Source organism: Macrotis lagotis, chromosome X (genome assembly GCF_037893015.1).
Source record: "Macrotis lagotis isolate mMagLag1 chromosome X, bilby.v1.9.chrom.fasta, whole genome shotgun sequence".
NCBI lineage: Eukaryota > Metazoa > Chordata > Mammalia > Peramelemorphia > Peramelidae > Macrotis > Macrotis lagotis.
This window is the reverse complement of record NC_133666.1, coordinates 89036952-89063253: the sequence shown is the minus strand read 5'-3', so window position 1 is coordinate 89063253 and position 26302 is coordinate 89036952. Positions and strand designations below refer to the sequence as shown.

The 26302-nt window shown below is 37.6% G+C and overlaps 1 long non-coding RNA gene across 4 annotated transcripts in view; it reads left to right on the top strand.

Moving 5' to 3' along the window:
* Positions 1–26302, top strand: part of LOC141496921 (uncharacterized) — a 1073688-nt gene that overhangs the window by 93421 nt on the left and 953965 nt on the right. Inside the window, exons 2-4 of one of the 4 annotated variants that reach the window (XR_012471196.1) lie at positions 244–287; positions 2671–2782; positions 8606–9380. This is a non-coding gene — a long non-coding RNA (uncharacterized LOC141496921). Of the gene's footprint in view, positions 1–243; positions 2783–8605; positions 9381–26302 lie in introns of all 4 variants that reach the window. The other 3 variants (XR_012471197.1, XR_012471195.1, XR_012471194.1) reach the window with 3 other exon arrangements.

The window sequence follows — 26302 nt, the reverse complement described above, 5'->3', positions numbered from 1 at the left end:
CAGGACTCAATAACAGTTGCTATCATATTGACTGATTTATAGAAGTGTTTTTTGATCTACCACTGATAATCCTTGACCAAAACCCATTCTTTCCTCTTTTCCCTGTTCTATTACTACCCTCAAGATTACTGGCTTCTTTTTAATTGTTTTTATTAATGTTTTCTCTTTCTTACATCACCAGCGTATCACTTCTCTCCCTTCTTGAGAGTCATGCCATATGACAAATAGTATTTTTTGTTTTAGGGAGGAAAAGAAGTAATCTCTTTGGATCTCACCTCTTGGACAAGGTATGGTGATGTTGTCTTCCTGTATTTCCTTTTCTGGTCCATTTGCTTTTTCACATTTTGCTTTTAAGTTTTTTACTGAACCATCTTATCTATTTAAATTGGTGTAGTTAGCAGGGACACATACAGTTTTCTTGAATTTGCTTATTTCACTTTAAATCAGTTCACAAAGATATTTTCCTTACTTCTCTCTATATTTCATGCCCATCATTTCTTTCTTTCTTTTTTTGAAACATTTATTTATTTATTGTTAAATTTTTAAATGTATTCTCTAAATGGCACAGAATGCAAATTTTCCTTCAGTAAAACACTTGTAGTTTCCTTTCAGGAAATCCTGGAAGATATTTGTTTTACCCATTTAACTTAGCTCAAGGTTGCTTGATAATATTTAGTAATACTATTATAACCCAGAAGGGGAAACCCACACATGTAGTTTTGTCAAAGGGCAAGTTTATTAATGAAACAAATATTTATCTGATGTGAAGTCAAACCAAAATCAACACATTTCATCTCATTCTTGACCAAAATCCATCAATTTCGAATGGCCTTACAAGAAATGTTATTTATCTTAACTCAAAACAAACATGGAGGCCACCAATGATGTCCACTAATTTTCTGACTCATCTCATGATAGTGATTTTACATATCATGTCCTTTAAAATGAATTTGCACAAATAAATAATAATGATGTTATCATCTACAAAAAATGAATCCTGGCATTTTTAAATTGCTCACTTTTAAACAGAAGATGACTAGAAATTATTTTCAGTATCACCATTAAATAATCTTCCATGACTGAAAATATTTCTCTCATGGAAGAACATTTTGAAACATTATATGTTGTTCGTCCTTCATTTTTGAAGGAGACCATGATATCAGGGAGGTGATGCCATGGCAAGCACAGGAATTTGATTTGAATATGGGGGGGGGGGTTCTGTACTAAGTCACCAATCTCACTTTCTCCTCCAGATCCATCTGGGTCCAGTGGCCAGATATGAATCAGGAAGAATGAAAAGAGCCCTGTTTAAGTGACTTGCTTTGGGTCACACAGCTAGCAAGTGGCAAGTGACTGAGGCAGGAATAAAACCCCCATCCTGAATCCAAGGCCCGTGCTCTATCCACAATATCACCTAGCTGCCCTTGTGATACTGTAACGTATGAATGCATGTATCATCCTAATAGTTTATATAATACATATACTGGCAACAAGGAGGATGCTGACAATCTACCTGTAAACATGCAACAGAAATTACAATCCAGCCCACATCTACAAATAAAATCTGTCAGGGTTGGCCTGTTTCTTTGAGATCACTAAGTTTACTCACATTCATTCTAACTGACTTTTAGGAATAGGTTGTCTTTTATGAAAACTTATGTAAACTGTCCCATAGTATCAGAGAACTTTATTCTAGTAACTACAAGGAAGGTTATCCAACTGGTCAAGGAAAAGTTTCCATATACATTCTTGCTACAAAAGGCACAAATGATTAAATCTGAATCAGAAAGCAAAATGAACTTGGTTTATTGTAAAATTCAGAATAGGTTTTCATTAAGTCTGGCCTCAGGTTATGATTTTTTGAGTTCTATGATTATTAAAAAAAAAAAAACCTGTGGAGAACACAATAAAATTAAGAGAAAATCTCAGAAAATCTGTAATGGGCATCAATGAAACTCATCGGTTTTTCAGTCCTTTAAATTATTTTAATGAAAATGATAAATTATCAAATGAAAAATTCAGGAAATACTTCTAATTTTTGGCTTAAAAAGAATATTAAATATTCCCATACCAGGGACTATAATTTTAAATTTCACTTAATGTATAGACACTGCTGCCCTCCATCCAGTTGTCAATAGGAAAGTAAAACAACAAAAATGTATATACAAATAAAAATAAAAATGTGACTAGTTGAGGTATTAAAACTGATTCTTTTGCTTGTAAATTGAGAATAATCTGCCTTAAGAGCAAACACACACAATGTAGTTAAGAGACAGACCCTGAGGGGTGGCTAGGTGGCCCAGTGGTAGAGCACTGGCCCTGGACTCAGGAGTGCCTGAATTCAAATCTGAGCTCAGACACTGAACAATTACCTAGCTGTGTGGCCTTGGGGAAGCCACTTAAGTCAATTTTCCTTGGAAAGAACTAAAAAATAGAGAGACAGAGAGAGAGAGAAAGAGAGAGAGAGAGAGAGAGAGAGAGAGAGAGAGAGAGAGAGAGAGAGAGAGAGATCCTCATAGAGTCCTCTGAATATCCCATGCTGTCTGTACTCATTCTTCAGTGCCTTCAACATTGGGAGGCACTTTTAAGAACTTTGAAGAACAGTTCTGAACTGCATTTAAAGAGAGGTTAGATCAAGTGGATGAGATACTGTCTGTGCTGTTGTTTCAGCCACAGGAATACAATGCAAGTTTATCTGCATTTTCAGAACTAAGACATTTGGACTGTCTGATGAAGACCTTTGAAGAAAGTAGGAGGATGGGAGAGGCCAACAATCTTTAAGGTACCAAAAGTAAAAATAAAATGAAATCCCTGCATAGGGAGCCATCCTTATAGTAGTAGCCATCAGTCTTCTGAAAAATCCTTTCCTTTGCATCACTTGTTTTGAATGTATGAACAGGTTGTATATATGTCTGTTCTTCCCCCCCCCCCCCCCCCCCCCGCTCAAAGCCAAGTAAACTCTAAATCAGCTCTGTAGGTACAGGTGACTGCTGTCATCATACCTTCCATGGAAGCAGTCACTAGCAGGTATCTATATCCAGAAAGCTCCAGTTTTGTGATAATTAACTTTTGCTAATGGGCAAAGGAAATAAAATCAATTGCATCATATGGACAGATTCTAATCACCTTTGCTCCATTTTCTTTATATAGACCAAGACAGCCTTTGTTTCTGGGAACAGCACTCAAAGTAAGAAACAATCCTAAATGTTTGCCATGGTGACTGACTATGTGCCTATAATTACATGTTCTCATGATCCAAGGGAGCGATGGTGGTTTTGACACAATATCCTATCCTTCATCCTACCTCAAAGAAGCCCAGCCAGTAAACATCCCTGTGAGCTGACTCCATCTGTGGTGGGCTGTTGCTCCCACTTCCTGCTCCTCCAGTCCCAGGGGCTGCCAGTGTCACCATCTCTGCCTTGGGGCTGCCTGGGCTTGGGTGCAGGTATAATTAGAGCCCTGGGACCTCCAAGTGTTCAGCTCATGATGGGAAATGACCATCTCAGCTAGGTAATGCCCTACAGCTCTGTCCCATAGCCCAGCAGCTGAGGTTCCAGTACTCCTGATGGGGTGGTGCCCACACACATCCTTTCTTACAGCATGGTGATACACCTCTGTGTCACTCATGTTCCTTGCCTAGCTTAGCCATTGCATGGTGGCTGAGCAACTACTTAGTTTCCAATTCACAGCTGCCCCAAAAAATGCTGCTAAAAATGTTTTGGTGTATATGGAAACATCTTTTAATTACTGATGACTTCCTTGGGGTATAATGGAGTCTTTGTTTTAAAACTTCTAAAGTACTTTTTACTTGCTGTGTATAAATCACAATTAATTTTCAAAATGAACATATCATGCCATGCCTCTACTGACAATGTTTAAGTATATGTATAGTTTCACATTTTATTTACATGTGAAAACCATATTTGTGTCATAAGAGAAATATGTTAGGACTCCATTATAAGCTGTTTTTTTTACAAATAGTTTTGTTTGGTAGGATTCACTGGCAAATCCATCTGATGCTTTGCATTTTTCCCCAGGAAACTCATTTTTTTCCCTTGATCAGTTTCTTTTTTGGGGACAGAATTATTGGAATCTTCTATGTTATTTTCTGTTAACATAGAGGGTTTACATTTTGGTAAGTATTCATCTATTTCACGAAGAATGTCAATTTTGCTGGCATCTACTTGAATCAAATGACTCCTATATATTGCTTTAATTTCATCTTCATTGGCTATGCATGTGTCCTTTCATTTTTGAGACCAGTCGTGATTTTTTTTCTTGTTTTAATCAAATTTAAAAATGGTAAATCTATTCTGTTTATATTTTCATAAACTCAACACTTACTTTTTTATTAGTTAATTTTTAAATTTTCGTAATCTTATCTTTTACTTCAGGATTTCCATTTTGATGTGTGAATGCATATTTCCATTTGTTTTTGTTTTCTACTTTTTACAATTTCATGCCCAGTTCCTTGTTTCTTTTTTCTGTTGTTTAAAAATATAAGCATTTAGAAATAGAAGGTTCCCCTAAGTCTTGATTTGGTTGTTGCCAGAAATTTTGGTATGTTGATTCATTTGTATATTTCTCTTCATTGAAATTATTGCTTTGTTCTCTGATTTATTCTTTGACTCATTCATTTTTAAGATTATATTATTTATTTTCCAATTAATTTGTGATCTAAGTTTCCACAACTGGGCAATTCATCTTGCACTTTGTTCTATAAAAGTTCAGTAAAGGTCTCCATTTAGTATTTCTGTTTTTTGCCTATTCCTTATGAGGTTCAATGCCCTAAGATTTGCTTGTTTTTATAAAGGTACCATGTACAGCAAAGAAAAAAATATATATTTCTTTTTATTCCCATTCTGTTTTCTCCAGAAATCTACCAAATCTAACTTTTAAAATATTCTTGTTGTCTTCTTGATTTCTTCTGTATATATGTTATGAGTAGATTTTTCTAATTCTGAGAGGGGAAAGGTGGGTTCATACATTAGTATAGTTTGACTATTTCTTTCTGTAACTCATCTGTTTTTTTTTCCTTTAAGAAGTCAGATGCTTGGCCATTTGATGCATATTTGTTTAGCACTGACATTACATTATTGTCTATGGTACCTTTAGGGAAGATAGAGTTTTCCTACTTATCCCATTAAATTAGGTCTGTTTCAGCTTTTGCTTTGTCTGAGATCCTGATTGCTTCCCTTGCCTTTTATACTTCATTGAAGGCTCCAGAAGGAAAGGGATTGTGTAAAGCTTCAGAATTTTTCGCATGGCTGTATTCAGATCTAGATACAGGAGTATGAAATTCTTTGGTGGTCCAAAATTGATGTGATTTGGGGAGAGGATTGTTCACTGCTTTTGTTGACCAGGAAGAACCCCCAATCCTTTGGGATTACAACTGGTACTGCTCCTCAGGGACCCTGTGCCATTGGGATCATAAGTGATGCTATTCCTCAGGGACCCTTACCCCTTGTGACCAGAAATGATACCTACTCCTCAGGTTCTCTAGCTCCTTTTTCCAGAAATGCTCCTCTCTGCCCTTGAACTATGAACCAGAAGTCTCTATAATCACAGAGTCCCCCCCCAATAATCTCTTTCTAGGTCTGCTTACTGTCTGACTTGAGAGCTCCCAAAGCTGAAACTGCTTGTCTGCGAAAGATAATTATCTAAAAAATGAAATAATTTTCAGGTCCAAATTTTCCAAGTAAGTAAACCAATGATTTAATGGAATCGTGAGAGTTTCCCTTAAGTCAGGCTAACTAATTCCTCAGTATTTAGTAATAGAAGAGAATTCACAGAGTTTATTTTTATAACAGAAAAAGAGGATTAAAAACACATCGGCAATCTTAGGAAACTGGTTTTGAACATAATTCGATTAGATTAGTCAGGTCATCCATCTGGTTACTTCTCCCAAGTTTTCTGAACCGAAAGTCATACTGTGGTCAACACTGAGCTGTCAAAGGGAAATTACTGCAGAAGGTCTTGCCCCAAAGCTGAAGCATTTTTTAGCCAGAAATCTTCTTTCAAGGGACCTGTGCTTACTAGACAAACTTGTGCTTTCAGTTGCCAGAAAAAGAAATCCAACCTTTAAAGATTATACTACTCAGCTTATACTTAACCTCTAGCTAAGAGAACTTATTCAAGAAGTCAAAAGAATTTATCTTTTGTCAATGGCCCTCTTTCTCCAGATGTCAAAAAGGACAATTTAGCCTTTAAAAGTTTCTTTATATCTTATGATGATTTTATTCTGACACTGATATATATATGGGATACTAAATTATTTTCTACTAATTGATAAAGTCTTAACCACATATTCATTTACAAAATCTATAATTAACCTAAACTTAAGCCAACAGGTTTGTTAGTTTGACTTACCTCTTAGCGTTAGCTTTTTCTAAATTGGGGGGTCTTAATCCTACAGTCAAACCCCTCCCCCCCCCAAAAAAAAGCAAAATTTGATGATTTATGTTGCATTATTTTGTATAACAACAAAAGTTGTTAATGCTAAAGATAATGTCAAAGTTGCTAAAGTTGTCAATGATTTCAACTAGATTTTCATTTGATCTTTTAGAATCTCCCTTTTCCCCCATGATCTCTGATGTTTCTACTAGGAATACATGCTATATTTTGTGAAAGTTTGTTGCTGCATCTCTTAAGATAATCATTTGATTTCTGTTTGTTTTATTATTGTTATGATCACTTATGCAACTGATAGTTTTCCTTATATTGAATCAGACCTGAATACCTTCATTCATTTTTGCTTAGTTAAACATTGCTCAAGTGCAAATTTTCCAGGAGGATACATCAAGATTCTCTTTCTGTTCACATAAAAGTTAATGTCCATTCTCTGTGGGATTATAGGTGCTGCTCCCAGCCCCTTGCATTGACCATCCATAAAGACATTTGAAGAGATCTTAACAACGGTAGGACAACTAGAGTTTTCCCTTGTGGCAGGTGGTGAATATATGAGACTGAGTGATTGGAAAACTTCCGTGCACTGAGAATGAGCTCTTTCCCTAATTTGCCTCTCCTCAACGTAGCCGCCTGAACAGTAGCTTAGTCACAATCTTTTGAGAACCGGAATTTTCCCATCCAGGTCACTCAGTGGTGAGAGCATGGGGCCTGCAGTTAGGAAGATCTGAGTTCAAATCCAACCTCAGGTACTTACTACTTATGGGACCCTGGGCCAGCATAAATCAGAGTATTTCTAGTCAAGCACTCTTTCATCTTTTGGCCTTCTCAGTAAAACTGATAACCCATCTCAAGGTTTCTGTGACCTTTCAGAGCTGTATAGGGCACTAAGAGATTAGGAGACTTGACTGTGGGCCTGCTGCTGGTGGGGTCCAAAGCAGGATTTGAACTCTGAGCCATCCTGACTCTGAAACTGGCCCTCTGTCCTTATGTCTCACACAATTCCTCTCTTCCATGTGGACACAATCCAAGCATCCCCTGTTCCATGAGCCTCTCCTGATCCCCACTGCTGGTGACCTCACTCTCAGACTGCCTTGTACTTTGCCTTCATTTATTTTTATTCTCTATACTTTCGTGCATTTTCTGTTTCATCAGAAGAAAGTTTCTCATGGTGAGTAACTGTGTCCCTAGCAGTATTTCCATCTCCATAATCTTGCCTAGGCCTGGTTATGCAGGAGTTATTTAAGAAATACACGTTCATTGCTGCATTTAGCCACCTGTCCTTCTTTGTGCACAGCACCTAGGAGGGACTTAATCAAAAGCTATGATGAATGATTTAATGAGTGGCAGGCCTCTGTTGGAGTGATTAGTAATGATTATGATTTTATCTTTTATTTATGTCTCATTGAACACTGTCATCAGCTGTCATTTTATTTGTCATATCTAATAGATTTATCCATTTGTAGTTGAAATTTATGAGTAATAGGAGGTGTTGCTCTCCTGCCTTCTGCCATGCTCTTTTCCAATTATGCCACCTGTTTTTTTATCCACTCCAGGGTTTTCTTTGTGAAAAGGCACCATTGGGCAAACCTCTGAGGACAGCAATCTTTACCATAATGTGAAATTTTCCACAGACAAATCTTCAAGGGAAGAAGGGAGGCAGGACATGGATCAAATGCTTGTGGGGGGGGGCGGCAAGGGATGGTGTAAAGACACATCAAATCTGAGGACAAAGAAGAGAGCAGGAGGAAAACTAGGTGGGTGTTGGGGCTGGCTTCATGATGGCCTGGCCAGAATCAAGAAGAAGAACTTGGGAGGGACAGACACATATAGACTGGACATGGCTACAGCCAAGAGAGGACAGGCACATGTGGAATGAAGAAAGACACAAGGTATCCAATCACAGATGGACAGAAGAAAGACACGTGGATATCAGATGTGAGAAATGGGTAGAAAAGCCAAAAGTCTCCTCTCTCAGTACTAGATGTTTCAGCCCAAGTCCCGATCCTGAGTCTACAGATGTGGAAGGAATCATTCTGCGCATCCAAAACTACTTTCTTTTATCCTTTCCACCTCCATAATAAGCTTCAGATTCTTGATCAAATTTAAACATTTTCATGGTACACCATGGATCCATTCCTCTTCCTCTCTTCCTCCCTGAGAGCCATGACATGTGACAAATTGTATTTTTCTGTTTCAGGAGGGAGAGAAAGTCAACCCAGCTATATAACACACAGAGGAAAAGATATTTGTTGTGGAAGAAACTCTCGGAAACATTCTGGTTACTAGAGGTTTACTCTCTGTGGAAGCACATCTAATCTCAGAACACTCAGAGGAAAAGACACTGGATGAAGATAATATTTCAAAGAATCCTTTACATACTTTAGCCTTGCTTTCTGGTGAAGTCCTTTCTGTCTCTGGATATGAAGAACATAATACTCGGGGATAAAAATAATCATTTTAAGGAAATTCTCATTCCTACACAATTGCCTTCTGTCAAAACAGCTCTCTGAATACTCAGAGGAAAAGACATTGTGGTGGAAAACACTCTCTGAGAACATTCCGGTGTAAGAAGGAACCTGGGAAGCCTTCTGGGGAAAGAAGCCAAGCTTTGAGAGATATGAAGGGGGGCCTCCAGTCTGTCTAGTGCATTCTGAGACCACCCCTTTGCTTCTCTTAATAAAGATTGGCTTCTTTGTCCAGAAAGGCTTCTCAGGTTCTTTCCTACACCACTTACTACAGGTTTGCTCTGTGTGAAAACACATCTAGCCTCCGAACCCTCAGCAGGTAAGATGTTTGTGGCTGGAACCACATACTCGAAGATTCCAATTACTACAGTCCTGCTCTCTACAGAAAGACATCAAGAAGGAAAAAAATGATATTCCAATAACTGAGGCCTTTGAAGCATTCCTGATGATAAGACAAGAGCGGAAAATGTGACTTTCAAATGCAAGATCTAAAAGAAGCATTAACAGGTAAATATGAAAGAGAAATCTTAAGGAACACAATAAGATTATACTTTCCTATAATAGAAAATGAATCATATTTTCTAAGGATTTTATCATTATTAGTGGGGGTAGAATAAATCGACACGGCAATGAGCTACAAAGGTAGAGATAATGTAAAATATATGGATAGGTGTGAAAGATGGATGCTCTTGGAGAAGGTAGAAGGGAGGGAAAGAATGGGAAATTGATCTCACATAAAATAGATGAGCAAATAAGAACTTTCACAGTGGAGTGGAAAATGGGAGAGGAGGGCCATGGTCAAACTTCACACAGCTAAGTTGGTTCACAAAAGAAAAATATATACTGACTCATTTGGTCATCAAAATCTATCTTATCCTATAGTTAAGTAGAAGTAGAGGATAATACAAAATAAAAGGGGTGACAAAAAGGGTGAACCAGGTAAAAGAAGGCCAATAGTTATATGTAAGAGACTTTGGAAGAGGGACAGTAGAAAGAGATGGAGAGGGAGAGAGACGGGGGAGGGGAAGGGAGAGACAGAAGGAGAAACAAGGAAGTGGAATGGAGGAAAGAAGGTAGCTAGTAATCATAACTGTGTGAATAATATGATTTCCCTTATGAAATGGAAATGTGTAGCAAAATGGATTAGAAACCAGACTCTTACCATATGTTTTGTTTTCTTCTTAAAAGAAATATATTAAGACAAAGCGAAAAATACAGTTAAAATAAAGGAACTGGAGGGGAAATTATTATTCCTCATCTGAAGTAAAAATGAAAGGGCAGCAATGAAGATCTCAGACAAATGAAATCCTAAAGAGCCCTGATTAAAAGGGGCAAGCAGGAAGACCACAACTTGTTCAAAAGAACCATAGAAAATGAAATAATATCAATAGTAAACATAATTGCAGGAAATGGCCTAGGATTCAGATTGTCAAAGGTGATAGTAAATTAATTACAGGAGAAAACAGACAGTAAAATAATAGTAGAGCTAGTTAAATCTAACTAAAAAATAAATAAGAAAGGATTCAGTAACATAAATAGAATATGAGAGGGCTCTGAAGAAAACTGAATTGGAATAGGAATAAAGATCTTGTTTTCTATAATGTCACATTTATGTAAATTAGATATTATGTAAGGAACTCTGAAAGAAATCTGCTTTCCAAAAAGCCCCTCTGTAACCTTGGCCATAGAGTACCTTTCTGCTCCTGCCCCTCAGATTGAGGCTCTGCTTCCTCCTAACACCCACCAACCCAATACATCACCAAAAATGCCTTTTAAAAAATCCTCCATGTGAAAGAGAAAAACAAACCTGCAGAGCAACAACCAGTCCTACTGATGGATCAGGGCTTGGCTTGAGACCTCTATGCTGAGAGAAGAGACCTTGATTTCAGTCTTCCAACAAGTGGGCGAGTTTGGTCCCTACATACTGGTCTTGTGTCAGTTTTCTATGGGTCCAGTGTGCCTGTCCAGGGTCCCCTCCCTTTCACTTGTCCTCTCTTGAATGTTTCCGTGTCTGGCCTCCAGCTGTGCGCCTCCTGGAATGTTCTTCCTTTCATCTCCAGGCAGGACCTCATGTGGCTGGCCCCAGTATCTGTTCCTCCTCATGTTCTGGCTTCTTCGCCCACCCCACATGTGCCCTTCAGTCATGTGCTGGTCTCTCGTCCACCAGGGTACCTATCCGCTCCTCTTTTCCCCATCCATGGGTAAATTGACATTACTTTAAAACTGCTCTATACAAAGGTCTGCACAATGGTCCCCTACATAAAGTGAGGATATTCCCTGGCTACCTTTTCTCAGCTGTATTTTTCAGCAGGTTCATAATAATTGACCTAGAAGTCTGTGTATCCCAGAAATATTTCTACCATATCTGTATGTCAGAGATCAAAGGAAAAAAAAGCCTACTTGTACAAAAACATCCATGGAAGCTCTATCTGTGGTGACAAAGGTTTGGAAACTGCCATCAGCTGAAGGATGACTAAACAGGTTGACGTGCATGGTTGAACTGAAATATAATTGTGCTACATTGAAAGACAAGCAGGATTGGTTCCAAAAAACCTGGGAAGGCTTATTTGAACTCATGCAAAGTTAAATGAGAAGAACCAGAACATTGTTCACTGCAGGAAAAATACTGCAAGGTCATCAACAGTGAAAGACAGTTATTCTGATGAAGACGGTGATCCAAGAAGGTTGCAAAGGGCCCATGATGAAAAATGTTCTTCATATCCCAAATGACAACTGATGAACTCTGCATACAGATTAAAGGTTCAAAGTAAGAAGCAGATCAAATTAAACTGCCACAAATTCCATCTTAAATAGCAAAACTTCACTGATCACATATTAGAGCAGTATATAATTATTTTGCTTGTGGGTAACAATTTTGGCTGAAATTCACATAGAATAAATTTTCATATATTCAAATAGAGTCATTGGAGATAAATTTCACCACATGTACATATGTGCTAAAGAATATCTAAAACAAATATGTGATAGTTTTAAAACTGCTCCCTTAATCTGCTCTGTAAATAGGGTAATGGAAGGGGAAGTCAACCTGGCCTTTCTCAGGGGACTTTAGAATTCAGTCTGCCAACAGTAGTTTTAAGGGCTAGAAAAGGGAGCAACTACCACTGAAAATGATAAGCTGATTGAATATTAGACAAGCATGATAAGCAGCACAAATGCTACATTCTGGACCTTTACATGTATCCCATTAAAACTGTTTTTCACCTAGTGAATATTTGATTCTAAAATACATCTTTTCTAACTACTAATTCTTTATTAATTTAAAAATAATTTTGGGGGGGGTTTGCAAGGCAGTGGAGTTAACTTATTTGCCCAAGGTCACATTGCTAGGTGTTTATTAAGTATCTGAGTCAAGATTTTAATTCAGGTCCTCTTTATTGCAAGACTCTTGCTCTATCCACAGAAGAAACTAGATATCCTTACCTACTAAATTTTTTATAATTTTTAAATTTTTTTTTGGCAAGGTAGTGGGGTTAAGTGACTTGCCCAAGGTCACACTACTAGGTAATTATGAAGTATCTGAGGCCGAACTAGAACCCAGGACCTCCTGACTCCAGGGCTGGTGCTCTCTTCACTGTACCACCTAGCTGACCCCCTCCCTACTAATTCTTAACAAATAATAATCACTAGACTATCTAAGGGATATCAGATGAAACTTCACAACTTTCCTACTTTGGCTGGGAGAGGTTATAGTTTCTTTTACTGAACTTTTAAGAGTTTGACAATATGTTGTCAGTAGAACTGAATTTTATTTTCTGATATGAATTTGCTTTTGATTATTTCTAGCTCTATACAATAACAATGATAGGTATACCAAAGATGATGTAAATTATTGATAGTTTTCCAATTATTTAGATGTGATATTATTTGTGTGAAGTATATTGGGTAATTGGGTTCACAGTGTTTCCTGAGATTGTCTTGGCAGGTACAATCCCAATTATTTTATATAGTTTCGTTATTCGATTTTATACTTTTTCAGGTATTCAAAAAAATGCTATAATGTTCTGTCATCAATCGGTTGCAAATTTATTAATTTGAAATAACCCATATTTCTCTAATTGTATACTCTTTTAATTTTTTTAAAGTATCATCTTGATTTTTGAAATCATTATTTTATTTTTTTGGTACATTCTACTATTGAAGGAGTTTTCCACACAGAATGAATTTTTGTACTTCTTGTTCTAAGTGGGCAATTCTCTTTTTAATTGTTTCACTTAGGTCATGTTATTTTCTGCATTTAACTCAACTATCACTCTCATTCAGTTTTTGACATAATTTAGTATCATCTTCCTTCTTTCTTTGTGAAACTGTAGCTGAATTTCTAGTCAAGCTATAGTTTTCTTTGAGGTTTCTTTGAATGTGTGCTTGAATTGCTCAGTTTCTGAGACTTTGTCCTGAATATCCTTTCCACAAAAATTATTCTTGCTTTCTTTTCTCACCCTGATAATATTTTATTTTCTCAATTACAGATTGAAATATTTTAGCATTCATTTATTATTTGTATTTCATTTTTTCTAATTATATGCAAAGATAGTTTTCAACATTCATTTTTGTAAGATTTTGAGTTCCACATTGTTCTACTTTCCTCCCTTCCCTCCTACTTCCACATGCGAATGAGTCAATGATATAAGTTAGATGAATAAAAGCATGTTAAATATATTTCCATATTATTCCTAGCAATCATTTTTACAAGATTTTCAGTTCCAAATTTTCCCCTTCACTCCCTGTCCTTCCCTCTTCTGCAATGGCAGGCAATTTCATATAGTTTATATGTGTTTCATCATGTAAAATATATTTCCACATTTGTCACAGTTGTGGAAGAAGACAGATCAAAGAAAAAAAAAACACCATGTACAAAGTGGAAAAATGTGCTTCTAAAGGTAGAATTCATCAGGTTTTTATCTAGATACAGATATCATATTCATACATAAAACAGTCCTTTGTACATGTCTTGGATCATTGTGTTGCTGAGAAAACCTGAATCATTCATAGGCAATCATCAGTTTCCAGTATTTTGGTACCACAAAAAGGTGAGCCATAAATATTTTTGCACATGGATGTTTTTCCTCTTTTTTCATGATCTCATTGGGATACAGACCTAGTAGTGATATTGTTAGATCAAATGGTTTGGACAGAGTTCCAAAGAGTTCAACAGATTGGTTGAATCAATTCACATCCCTACCAACAGTGCTTTATGATCCCAATTTTTCCCACATGCTCTCAAACATTCATTATTTTTGTTTTCTGTCATATTAACTAAATCTAAAAGGCATGAGGTAGTACATCACCATTGTTTGATTTGCATTTCTCCGTTAAAAATTATTGAGTACACTTTTTCATATGCCTGTAGATAGCTTAGAGTTCTTCATCTGAAAACTGCCTGTTCATATCATTCAACCATTCAGCAATCCTGAAATGACTCCTATTCATATAAAGATGACTCAGTTCTCTATATATGAGAATTGACTCCTTTATCAGAAACACAGTAATGATATTGCTTAATTGTCTATAATATCTCTTAGCAAGATAAAGTTTCCTTACATATCTCTTTTAATTAGGCTTATGTTTTACAATTATTTTTTTTACAATCACTTGTAAAGATAGTTTTTAACTTTGTTCATGTTATTTTGTAGGATTTAGAATTCTGCATTTTCTGCCTCTTTCCCTTTCCTCCCCCTTCATGAGAACAAATAATCTAATATTGGTCATATGTGAACCAAATCTGACAAATTCTCATATTAGTCATGTTGTAAAAGAAGCCACAACAAAAGGAAATATCTTGAGATAGTAAAAAAAATGCATAAAACAAATTTTAAAAAGTGAAAATTGTAAGCTTTGATCTGCATTCAGACTCCATACTTTACATTCTGCATGTGGATGACATTTTAATTGTCTTTGCTCATTGAATTCTTGATAAAAATGAGGTCAGATCATAGTTGATTGTCCCTGTTAATGTGTACAATGTTCTCCTGTTTCTGCTCACTTCATTCAGCACTAGCACATGTAAGTCTTTCTAGGTTTTTCTGAACTGTACCTCCTCACCATTTCTTATTGAACAATATACTATCACACTCATATACCGAGATTTGTTGAGTCATTCCCCAATTGATGGGCCTTCTCTCAATTTCCAGTTCTTTGCCATTACAAAAAGAGCTGCTATAAATATTTCTCTGCATATAGATCTTTTCCCCTTCAATATGATCTGTTTGGGAGACTGATTTAGTAGAGATATTGCTGGATCAAAGGGCAGACACAGTTTTGATTGTCTTCAGCCAGAGTTCCAGATTTCTCTCCAGAACGATTGAATCAGTTCACAACTCCAGGGAGAGAGCCTTAGTGTTTCCATTTCCCCCATCCTCTCCAACATTAATCATTCTCCATTTGTGTCATATCAGCCAATCTTACGGGTGTGATGTGTTGCTGTCTGTGAGTTGTTTTCATTTGTATTTCTCTTATCATTTGTGATTTGGAGCATTTTTTTCTGACTATAGATAACTTTAATTTCTTGATTTGAAGAAATTACCTGTTCATATCTTTTGACTGTCATTTCAGGAATGATGTATATTCCTATAAATTTGACTCAGTTCTCTCTATGTTTTAGAAATGAGGCCTTTATCAGAAATATTAGCTGTAAAAATTGTTTCCCACTTTTTTGCATCACTTCTATTCTTATTTGATTTGGTTTTATTTGAGGACAATTTTTTAAATTTAGTGTAATCAGAATTATCCATTTTACATTTTAAGATGCTTTCCATCTTTTGTTTGATCATAAACTCCTTCCCTTTCCATAGATGTAGCAGATGAACTATTCTTTGTTCTCCTGATTGGCTTTTGGTATCACCCATTATGATGAAATCATGTAGACTTTTAGACATTCTCTTGGTATAGGGAGACATTGGGTTATACCTATTTTCTTCCATACAATTTTCCAGTTTTCTCAACATTTTTTGTTAATTAATGAATTCTTATTTTCAAAGAGTAGATTCCTATAGTTATTTACTACTGTTTCTTTAGTATCTGCTCTTTTCCATTGATATACCATTTTCTTTCTTAGCTAGTATCAAACAGTTTTGATGACTGCCACTTTTTACTTTCCATTTCTGCATGGGTAGGCCACCTTCCTTTGCATATTAAAAATTAATTCTCTTTATATTGTGGATCCTTTGTACCTCCCAAAGAATTTTGATCCTGTTTATTCTTATTCTGTAAAATAATATTATGGCAGACTGATTTGGTAGTGAATAAGTAGATCAATCTAGGTGTAATTGTCATTTTTATGTTAGCTTGGCCTGTCCCTGACCAAAAGACATTTTTCCAATTGTTTAGATCTGACTCTGTTTGTATGAATAGTTTTTTGTAACTGTGTTTGTATAGTGTCTGGGTTTACTTTGGAATGTAGATTTCACCGTGTTTATTGTGTCTACATAAAATTTTAACTGGACTTTCTCTTTCTACCCTAAGTACTGGTCTTTGCTAGTAGTATATAGTCCTGTGGATGATTTAGAAGGGTCTATTTTATATCCTGCAACTTTGCTAAAATTGTTAATTGTTTCAAGTAGATTTTTAGTAGATTTTCTAGGAATCTTAAAGTATATCATGATATCATGTGCAAAGAATATTTTATTTCTTCATGAGGCCAGATGGTTTTGAGATCATGAAGGTGGTTTTCCCTGGAAATACATTGTCTATGGAGTAACAACAGTATTGCAGGGTGATCAGCTCTGCATGATCATCTACCTATCTTTTCTCTGGAGTGCTGTGACACAGATAACTCTGAAGGACTTGTGATGAAGAATGCCATCCATCCCAAAGCCAGAGCTGATGGTGTCTGAATACAGATTAAAGCATACTGTTTTATTTGTTTAATTTTTCTTCAGTTTTCTTTCTTTTGGGGGGGTATTATATTTACTTTTACAACAGGACAATTATAATATTTTTTGAGACTGCACATTTTTAACCTCTACCAAGCAACTTGCATTCTCAATGAGGAGGAATGAGGGAAGGTGGAAAGCAAGGGAAATTGAAGCTCAAGGTTTTCAAAGTGAATGTTGAAACTTGTTTTTTGCATGGCACTGGGGAAAAAATAAAATAACATTTGATATATAGTTTCTCCTTAAGGATGCTGTGAACCTACAGCACATAATCATGGAATAATACTGACAATAACATTTTTGAAGGTTAGGGTATTTTTGTTTCCCTAATAAGATTTTGCTTACCACCAGCTTGATTTTATTCTCCCCAATAACAGATTTTTCCAAAATTAACAGTTTTTTGTTTCTTGGACTCTTGATCAGCAACTGGTCCTCCTTAAGGCAGACCATCCGAACTCATAATATAAGAACTTCACTCTGAGAAGAGTCCTTTGGAGCACATATCCCCCTATAGTAGAAGGGCCCCCTCCCCTCCAGGAGGAGCACCCCATCCTGATGAAGGCACTTATGCCTCTCTGCTTCCCCATGCAGGACTGCCCTTCCATGATGGACTCTATCTTACTGTGCATGCCTGAATTGTGTGTTGACTTCCGTTTTCCTCTCTAATCTTCCTCTTCTTCCCCATTGCCCATAATAAGGCTTTGCACTGACCTGATTCCCATTGTTACTCTTATTTTTCACACCTGAATCCATTTAAGGGATTGTTTCGCAATGTCTCTGACTGGCTGACAGAAATTTTTAGATACCAACTGGAATGCTGAACAAGGAATTATTGACCTATTGACAGCCATAGCTACATGGGGTAGTAGGGGACTATGGGTCCAGTTGCAAACAGTAAAGGTGAATAGGGGAAACCTACATCCTCGCAGGAGGGACCCCTTAAGCAAAGGACTCTCAAGAAACACAGTTCTTCTCTGGTGTCTGTTCCTGCCCACTTTCTAATCCTTGAATTCCAAGGTCAAAGGCTGCTTACCTCCAGGAAGCCTTCCCTGATGCCCAAGCCAAAAAGACCTTCTTGCACCTGTCTTCATTCACCATGTAAGAGTTCCCATAGGATTATCTCTGCCTACTCCTTGTCCCCCCTAGGCTGTGAACTTCCAGAGGGCAGGAAACAGACCTGGTCTAGTCCTCCACCTTCAAGGCCCAGGGGAATACTGAAGCTGGAAGGCTAGAGAAACACATTTAGAGAGGTCATGGGACTTGTGGAGTTTCACCCTGTATAGTACACACTGGCCTAAAATTTCTTGTCTTTCTCTTAAACCTTTGTCATCAGGACAAGCCCCCAGAACCCCTAGGTCTATGGGCAACCTGCCCAGAGCACAGGGAAGAATGGAAACCTGCACCTGAAGGGTACTTCTGAGGGATCTTCACTGGGCACAAGAACCTTGGCTGGCACAGCAGGATGGTGGTCAGCAGAAAGGCAGCTATCCTGGCAGGCAAGAGATTCCCATACAGATCCCAGCTCTGCTCTTCTGGAAACGTGGTCCCTCCTCTGATTCCCAGTTTCCTTTCCTGTGTCATGAGGAGTTTGGACCTGATGCTTATCATTGAAAACCTTCTAGTCTTTTCACAGTCCACCAACCCATTACCTGCTGGGAGAAGCATCTTATTCTAACCTTTTCTATTAAGGGCAGCACCACCCAGCCAGCAAATGTGCAGGTTCTTTTACCCTAAATGTTGGAACGAAGGCTACAAGTCTGGCTTTCTAGTGGGCCATCTTCAGAACCCAGGAGGCCACAAGAACAAGATCCAGTAGGGCCTGATTGGGTACATTTCCCACTATCTGCTTGTGACTGGGGCCTCTCCTCAGCTTCCTGAGGCTCAAATGAGTTTCTGGTCATTTTCTGATCTGCTGCCATTACTTGGAACTGTATAGGGGAAAAAGCATGGAGGACCTAGACAAGGACAGGAGCCTGATGCTCCTCCCACTCCCCACACTGCCCTACCCCATTCAATCAGTTCATCCTTTCTGACAAAACCCAATTGAATCTGGGGCACAGGAGGGGAGGATAGCTTTGCATTGACACACTCACGACAATTCTTTCCAACACAACCCACTTGGACTTTGTGAGGAATGTAGGATGTTAGTATTCATAGGGTGTGGAAGGGGGCCATTAGGGAATCCATTACAAAGGGGGAATGGCCCAGTCTGTCACAAACCTGGGAGAGTTTTCCTAATCCCATTCCAGAGATGGCAAATCCAAAACAGGTTCTCAACTGGTCAAGAGTGACCTTGAGATCTTGACCTAATGCAACTGAGTTTGTGAAATTAGGTAATTGAGTATTATCTCACACATCCCCTGTGAAGATTGGGGTTCATCAGCATATCATGCATCATATGATGTGGGGGGACCATATTACAGGAATGTCATGGAATGGGTGGGCCTCTTAAATTGCAACTGAAACTCTTGAGAGCCTTTGAAAATCCAAGAGGAAAGGGAAATAATTTCTAAAGACCATAAATTACCTGATATTCAAATGCTACTATGTGCCTCACATCAGCTGAGATAACGGTTTTCCGCAGGATTCGTCAATAAAAATCTACAATTTTCTCTCACTCTAGCAGGTTTTTCTTTCATTCATTTATAACACACCTCCCTTCTACTCTTCTCTCCAAGGCTAGCTTCCCTGTCTCATCCCAAGCTCTTTATGTAAACATATAGTAAACATAAATTCAATTCCTCACAAAGAAAAAACTCAAGAAAAATAGAGCTGGAGAAACCTTTAGAGGCCATCAAGGCCAGTTCTATCATTTTACAGATGGAGAAACAGGCTGAGAGAAGTCACAGGAATTTCAGGAGATAAAGTTTGACACTTAGCATCAGGTTTTGAACTCAATAACTCTACTGCTAATTCAAATCTGTTCCCATCATGCTGCCCCCCCAATCTCCTTGGGGATCCTTTACCTTTCAATCTCCATTGTTCCTTGAGTCTCCTTACCCTTTTGTTCACCTGCTGCACAATATTTGCTCTCCTTCACACTATATTTCTGTCCCTTGTCTCTTGTTTATTTCCCTCTATTTCCCTATCATTGTTTATCTCTTCCTCTCATCCTTAACATCTTTTTCTCCTTAGTCTTATACCAACCCATGAATAAGTGGTTGCTTCTTTTTCACCTGTTATGACTATGATTATAACTTTAGAGCTGGAAGGACCCAACTACATTATGTTAAAACAGCAGGTAATTTTGTTATACAGTGAAGGAACGGCCCAGGGTCAAACATTTGAACTCGGTTCATTTTAACTTCCAAGAAGTCATTAAGAAACCTGGATGTTTAGCTTTATGTATTCCTCCCACCTTGTACCCTTCTATTTCCTGTGGATGCTTCCTTCTGGCTGTGTCTCATCCTAGATGTCTTATTCCCTCTAATTCTCTCTCTCTCTCTCTCTCCCCCCCCTTGTGTGTCTCTTTTTCTCTCTCTCTAACTTAATCCAAGGGAACATCCTTTTCCTCCCTGGGCACCCAGAACTAGAATGTTGTTAGACACCTTTACATCCAGCCCAAAGCATTTTCTGAGGAAAAACCTTAGGCTGACAGCAATGAAATGATTTCTTCAAGGTAACATAGCTTGTCAGCAGCTATGCTAGAGTATGGAGGCAAATACTCCCATAAGTGTCCTCTACCCACCAGCACACCCAGGGGGCTTATCCTCTCCTTGCTAAGTGTCTCTTCCCTTTGTACCTCTGCCTCACCTGTGGACTCATCTCTTCCTCATTTTCCACCACAATAGTTTCTTCCTTTACTCTCTTGCTCACCTACCCTGTGGTTCCATGTGTGTCTCTTGGTCTCTGAGACAGTGCTCTGAGCACTATGACAACCAGCTGGCTGGCTCTATACTATCCAGTTGTCCCTTCCTTTTCTGGCCCTCCCTCAGCTGGGCTCTCTTATCTCTTCCTCATTTTCCAATATTATAAACACCCAGCATATTCTCCACTTGCAGCACAGCTGAGGAAATAGTTCTAGCAGCCCGAGTCCCTCCAAACTTTCCCTCTCTTAAACTGATTTGTGGGAAGGAGAAATTGGCTCTAAGTAGCAAAAGAAAGAAGCCTATGCTTACTGGAGCGTGGGAAGAATTAATCCATTTCTTAAGGACTCTTGCAAAGATCGGTGCCTCTTAGAAAGACACACCTCAAATCCTCATAACATACAAGATTATATAGTAGAAGACCCCTGCTCCTACCCCTCTGAGTCCTGACAGGCCCTCAACATTGGAGGGACAGTCTTAGGGCATGCCCACCTCACATAACAGGTGCAACAGTTTGAGCTAATTCAAAACTTTCACCACCACACTTTCCCTCCCAGAAAGGCTACTTGAAGTATGGTGAGGGGCTTCTTTTAGCTCACAAATTACTCCAATTCCTTTCTAATTACTTTTCCCTTTGTTGTTCCTTCAGCTTCCTATAGAACAGAGTGGCATCTTTTTAGTTTCCATAATGACCAGACCTCATGGCTGTTTTAATGTATTATTCTCCCAGACACCTATACTATTCTTGCAATACCCTTTCTCAACCTTGTGAAAGCAAAACACTTGATTCTTTCCTACATCCACCACAATGGATTCTTCTATTGGGTCTGTTGCTGTTTACTCTCTCTCTTTCTCTCTCTCTCTCTTTCTTTCTTTCTCTTTGTCTTTGTCTTGCTTCATGTAGTTATGATTTTACTTAACTGGAAACCTGAAAGCTGGAAAACAGTTTTCACAAACAGGAGTTCTGACAAAGGTCTCATTTCTAAAATATATAGAAAATTGCATCAAATTTATAAGATCACAAACCTTTCCCCATTTGATAAATGATCAAAGGATATGAATAGACAGTTTTCAAATGGAGAAATTAAAGCTTTATATAATCATATGAATAAACTATCCAAATCATTATTGATTAGAAAAATGGAAATTAAAATAACAATGTGGTATCATGTCACAGCTGTAGCCACTGGCTACTTGGGTTGGTACTCCCTATGAGGAATCATTTATTCAGACTGGGATAGCATGGGTGGAAATAAAACAAAAATTTATTTTAAAAAAGTTAACAAGATATAGGAAGGATGAGAGAGAGAGAGAGAGAGAGAGAGAGAGAGAGAGAGAGAGAGAGAGAGAGAGAGAGAGAGACAAGACCAGCCAAGGGGCCATGGTCAGAGAAGCCTGAGTCTGCCCTGATCTGGAATCCAGTTCAGGTTTTCATGTCTTGCCTGTCATCCAGAAAGCAAAAGGTGAACTCCCTTCCCCTATACCTCACCCAGAATTAGGTAGAGGGTAAGCCTAAGGAGATCAGGATACAAATTTTACATTAAACAGTAGTACTTTAAGAATGGGGAGGGTCCCCACCGAAGATTACAATTATTTGTGTTACAATCATAATCCTCTACATCAAGTCAATTTACCTCTCTACCCAAATTCTTTCTGTTACATTCAAATTCTCTTCATCTTCCCCTGCATCACACATATTAGATTAGCCAAATTGAGAAAAAGGAAAGATGATCAGTGTTGGAGAGGTTGTGGAAGAATTGGGACATTGATGCATTGTTGGTGGAGTTGTGAAGGGATCCAACCTTCTGGGAGAGCAATATGGAACTATGCCCAATGAACAATAAAAGTGTCCATATCCTTTGACCCAGTAATTCTAATTTTAAGACTATATCCAGAAGAAATTGGAAAAATTGAAAAAAGTCCTATGTGTTCCAAAATATTCATAGCAGCCTTTTTTGTAGTGGCAAAGAATTGGAAATTGAGGGGATGCCTATCAATTGGGGAATGGCTAAAGAAGTTATGGTACATGAATACTATGGAATATTATTGTACTATAAGAAATGATAGATGGTTGGACTCTAGAGAAGCATGGAATGACTTAGGGGATCTGATGCTGAGTGAAGGGAGTAGAGCCAAGAGAACAATTTACACATCAACATAATGAGATGACCAATCTTGATGGAAGCAACCCCTCCTGGCAGTCCAGAGAGCAAGGACATTTGACAGATTATGAATGATATTATCACCAACCAGAAGAAGAAAAACAAAACAGAAAAACAGACAAAGGAAAAAAACACCCATACAGAATCTGATGAACACTTTGTGAAAATTATCTTTTATGCATCTCCTTCTCTTAATCCTAATTCTTCATAGCAAAAATTACTAATTTGTTAAGATGTTTAATGAAATATGTATGTAAAATGCTAACCTGACTGTTCCCAAATGGGGGGGGGGGTGTTGGGAAGGCAGGGTTGAGGGAAACTTTGTAACTTGGAAATATACATGTACAAATGGATGAAAATAAAGAAAACATCTTTTTGATTCAAACTTTTTTTAAGATTTTATTTATTTTTGACTTTTATCATTTTTGCCCCATTCTTGCTTCCCTTCCCCCACCCCCACAGAAGGCATTCTGTTAGTCTTTACATTGTTTCCATGTATACATTGATCTCAGTTGAATGTGATGAGAAAGAAATCATATCCTTAAGGAAGAAAAATAAAGTATGAAATAGCAAAATTACATAATAAGATAAGGGTTTATTTTTTTCTAATTTGAAGATAATAGTCTTTGGTCTTTGTTCAAAGTCCACAGTTCTTTCTCTAGATACAGATGGTATTCTCCACTGCAGATAGCCCAAAATTGTCCTGATTGTTGCACTGATGGAATGAGCAAGTCCATCATGTTTGATCATCACCCCCATGTTGCTGTTAGGGTGGACAAAGTTTTTCTGGTTCTGCTCATCTCACTCAGCATCAGTTCATGCAAATCACTCCAGGCTTCCCGGAATTCCCATTCCTCCTGGTTTCTAATAGAAAAATAGTGTTCCATGACATATATTGCTGGATCAAAGGGTATGCACATTTTTGTTGCTCTTTGGGCATAATCGCAAATTACTCTCCAGAAAGGTTGGATGAGTTCTCAGCTGCACCAACAAAGTATTAGTGTCCCAGATTTCTCACATCCCTTCCAACATTAATCATTGTCCTTTCTGATTATATTGGCCAATCTGAGAGCTGCCAGGTGGTATCTAAGAAATCCTTTTGTTTGCATTTCTCAAATAAGTAATGATTTGGAGCAATTTTTCATATGACTATGGATTGCTTTGATTTCCTCAGCTGTAAATTGCTTTTGCATATCCTTTGACCATTTGGCAATTGTTGAATGGCTTGTTTTTTTTGAAAATTTGACTCAGTTTTCTGTATATTTTAGAAATGAGACCTTTGTCAGAATTACTAGTTGCAAAAATTGTTTCCCAATTTACTACATTTCTTTTGATCTTGGTTACAGTGGTTTTGTCTCTACAAAAGCTTTTCAATTTAATATATTCAAAATTATCTAGTTTGTTTTTAATGATGTTCTCCATCTCTTCCTTGGTCATAAACTGCTTCCCTTTCCATAGATCTGACAGGTGAACTACTCCTTGATCTTCTAGTTTGCATATAATATTGTTTTTTATGTCTAAATCCTGTATCCATCTGGATCTTGGCATAGGCTGTGTGGTGTTGGTCTAATCTAAGTTTCTTCCATACTAGCTTCCAGTTTTCCCAACAGTTTTAATCAGGTAGCTTTTATCCCAATGGCCGGACACTTTGGGTTTATCAAACAGCAGATTACTGTACTTTCCTGGTATTGCACCTAGTCTAGTCCACTTATCCACCACTGTATTTCTTAGCCAATACCAAGCAGTTTTGATGACTAATGCTTTCTAATATAATTTTTGATCTGTTAGGGCTAAGGCACATTCTTATGTACTTTTTTTTTATTGAATTCCTGGAAATTCTGAATATTTATTTCTCCATATAAATTTACTACCAGCTTTTTCTAACTCATTAAAGTATTTTTTGGAATTTTGATTGGTAGGACTCTATACAGGTAGTTTGGTTCTGGTGGAATTGTCATTTTTTTTTTTATATTAGCTTGACCTATCCAACAGCTGATGTTTGCCCAGTTATTTAAATCTGATTTTATTTGTGTGAGAAGTGTTTTGTGATTGTTTTCAAAAAGGTTTTGAGTCTGCCTTGGCAGGTAGACTCCAAGGTATTTTTGTATTGTCTGAGGTCACTTTGAATGGGATTTCTCTTTCTAAGTCTTTCTGCTGTATCTTGGTAGTCATATATAGAAATGTTGAGGATTTATGAAGGTTTATTTTATCCTGTCACTTTACTAAAGTTGTTAATTATTTTGAGTAGTTTTTTAGATGATTTTTGATGATTCTGTATGTATACCATCATGTCATCTACAGTGAGAGTTTTGTCTCTTCCTTCATAATTCTAATTCATTCAATTTCTTTTACTTCTCTAATTGCTGAGGCTAAGATTTCTAATACGATATTGAATAGTAGTGGTGATAATGGGCATCCTTGTTTCACCCCTGATCTTATTGGGAATGCCTAAAGCCTATCCATGTTGTATATAATCCTTGTTGATGGTTTCAGATGCTGCTTATTATTCTAAGGAACACACTATTTATTTCTCCACTCTCTAGTGTTTTTAGTAGGAATGGGTGCTGTATTTTTTCAAAAGCTTTTTCAACATCTATTGACACAATCATAGAATTTCTGATAGTATAATGAATTATATCAACAACAAACCTAACAGTTTTCCTATTTTTGAACCAACCCTGCATCCTTGGAATAAATCCTACTCGATCATAGTGCGTTATCCTAGTGATACCTTGTTGTAATTGTTTTTCTAAGATTTTGTTTAAGGTTTTGACATCTATTTTATTTTTTTATATTAAAGGTTTTATTTATTTTTAGTTTCACAATTGTCTCCCTAATCTTACTTCCCTCCCCCAGCCCCCACAGAGAGCAATTTGTCAGTCTTTACATTGTTTCCATGTTGTCCTCCAAATTGAGTGTGATGAGAGAGAAATCATATCCTTAAGGAAGAAACATGAAGTATAAGAGATAGTAAGATCAGACAACAAGATATCAGGTTTTTTCCCCTAAATTTAAGGTAATAGTCCTTGGTCTTTGTTCAAACTCCACAGTTCTTTCTCTGAATACAGATGGTGTTCTCCATTGCACAGAGCCCAAAATTGTCCCTGATTGTTGCACTGATGAAATGAACAAGTCGATCAAGGTTGATCATCACCCCCATGTTGCTGTTAGGGTGTACAGTGTTTGTCTGGTTCTGCTCATCTCACTCAGCATCAGTTTATGGCATCTATGTTCATCAGGGAGATAGGTCTATAATTTTCTTTCTCTGCTTTAACTCTTCCTGGTTTACGTAAATAAAAAAAAAATCTCTCCGATCCAAACTTTTTCCTTTTTTTATTTATTTAAGGCAATGGGGTTAAGAGTAACTTGCTCAAGGTCACAGAGCTAGGCAGCTATTAAGTGTCTGAGGCAGATTTGAACTCAGGTCCTCCTGCTTCCAGAGATAGTGCTCTATCCACTGCTACCCCTCTATGCTTCAGTCTTGATAGACTTGCTCACTCCATCAGTGCAATAAGCAGGGACAAACTTAGGGATCTGTTATGAAGACCATCTGTGTACATAGAGGGAACTGT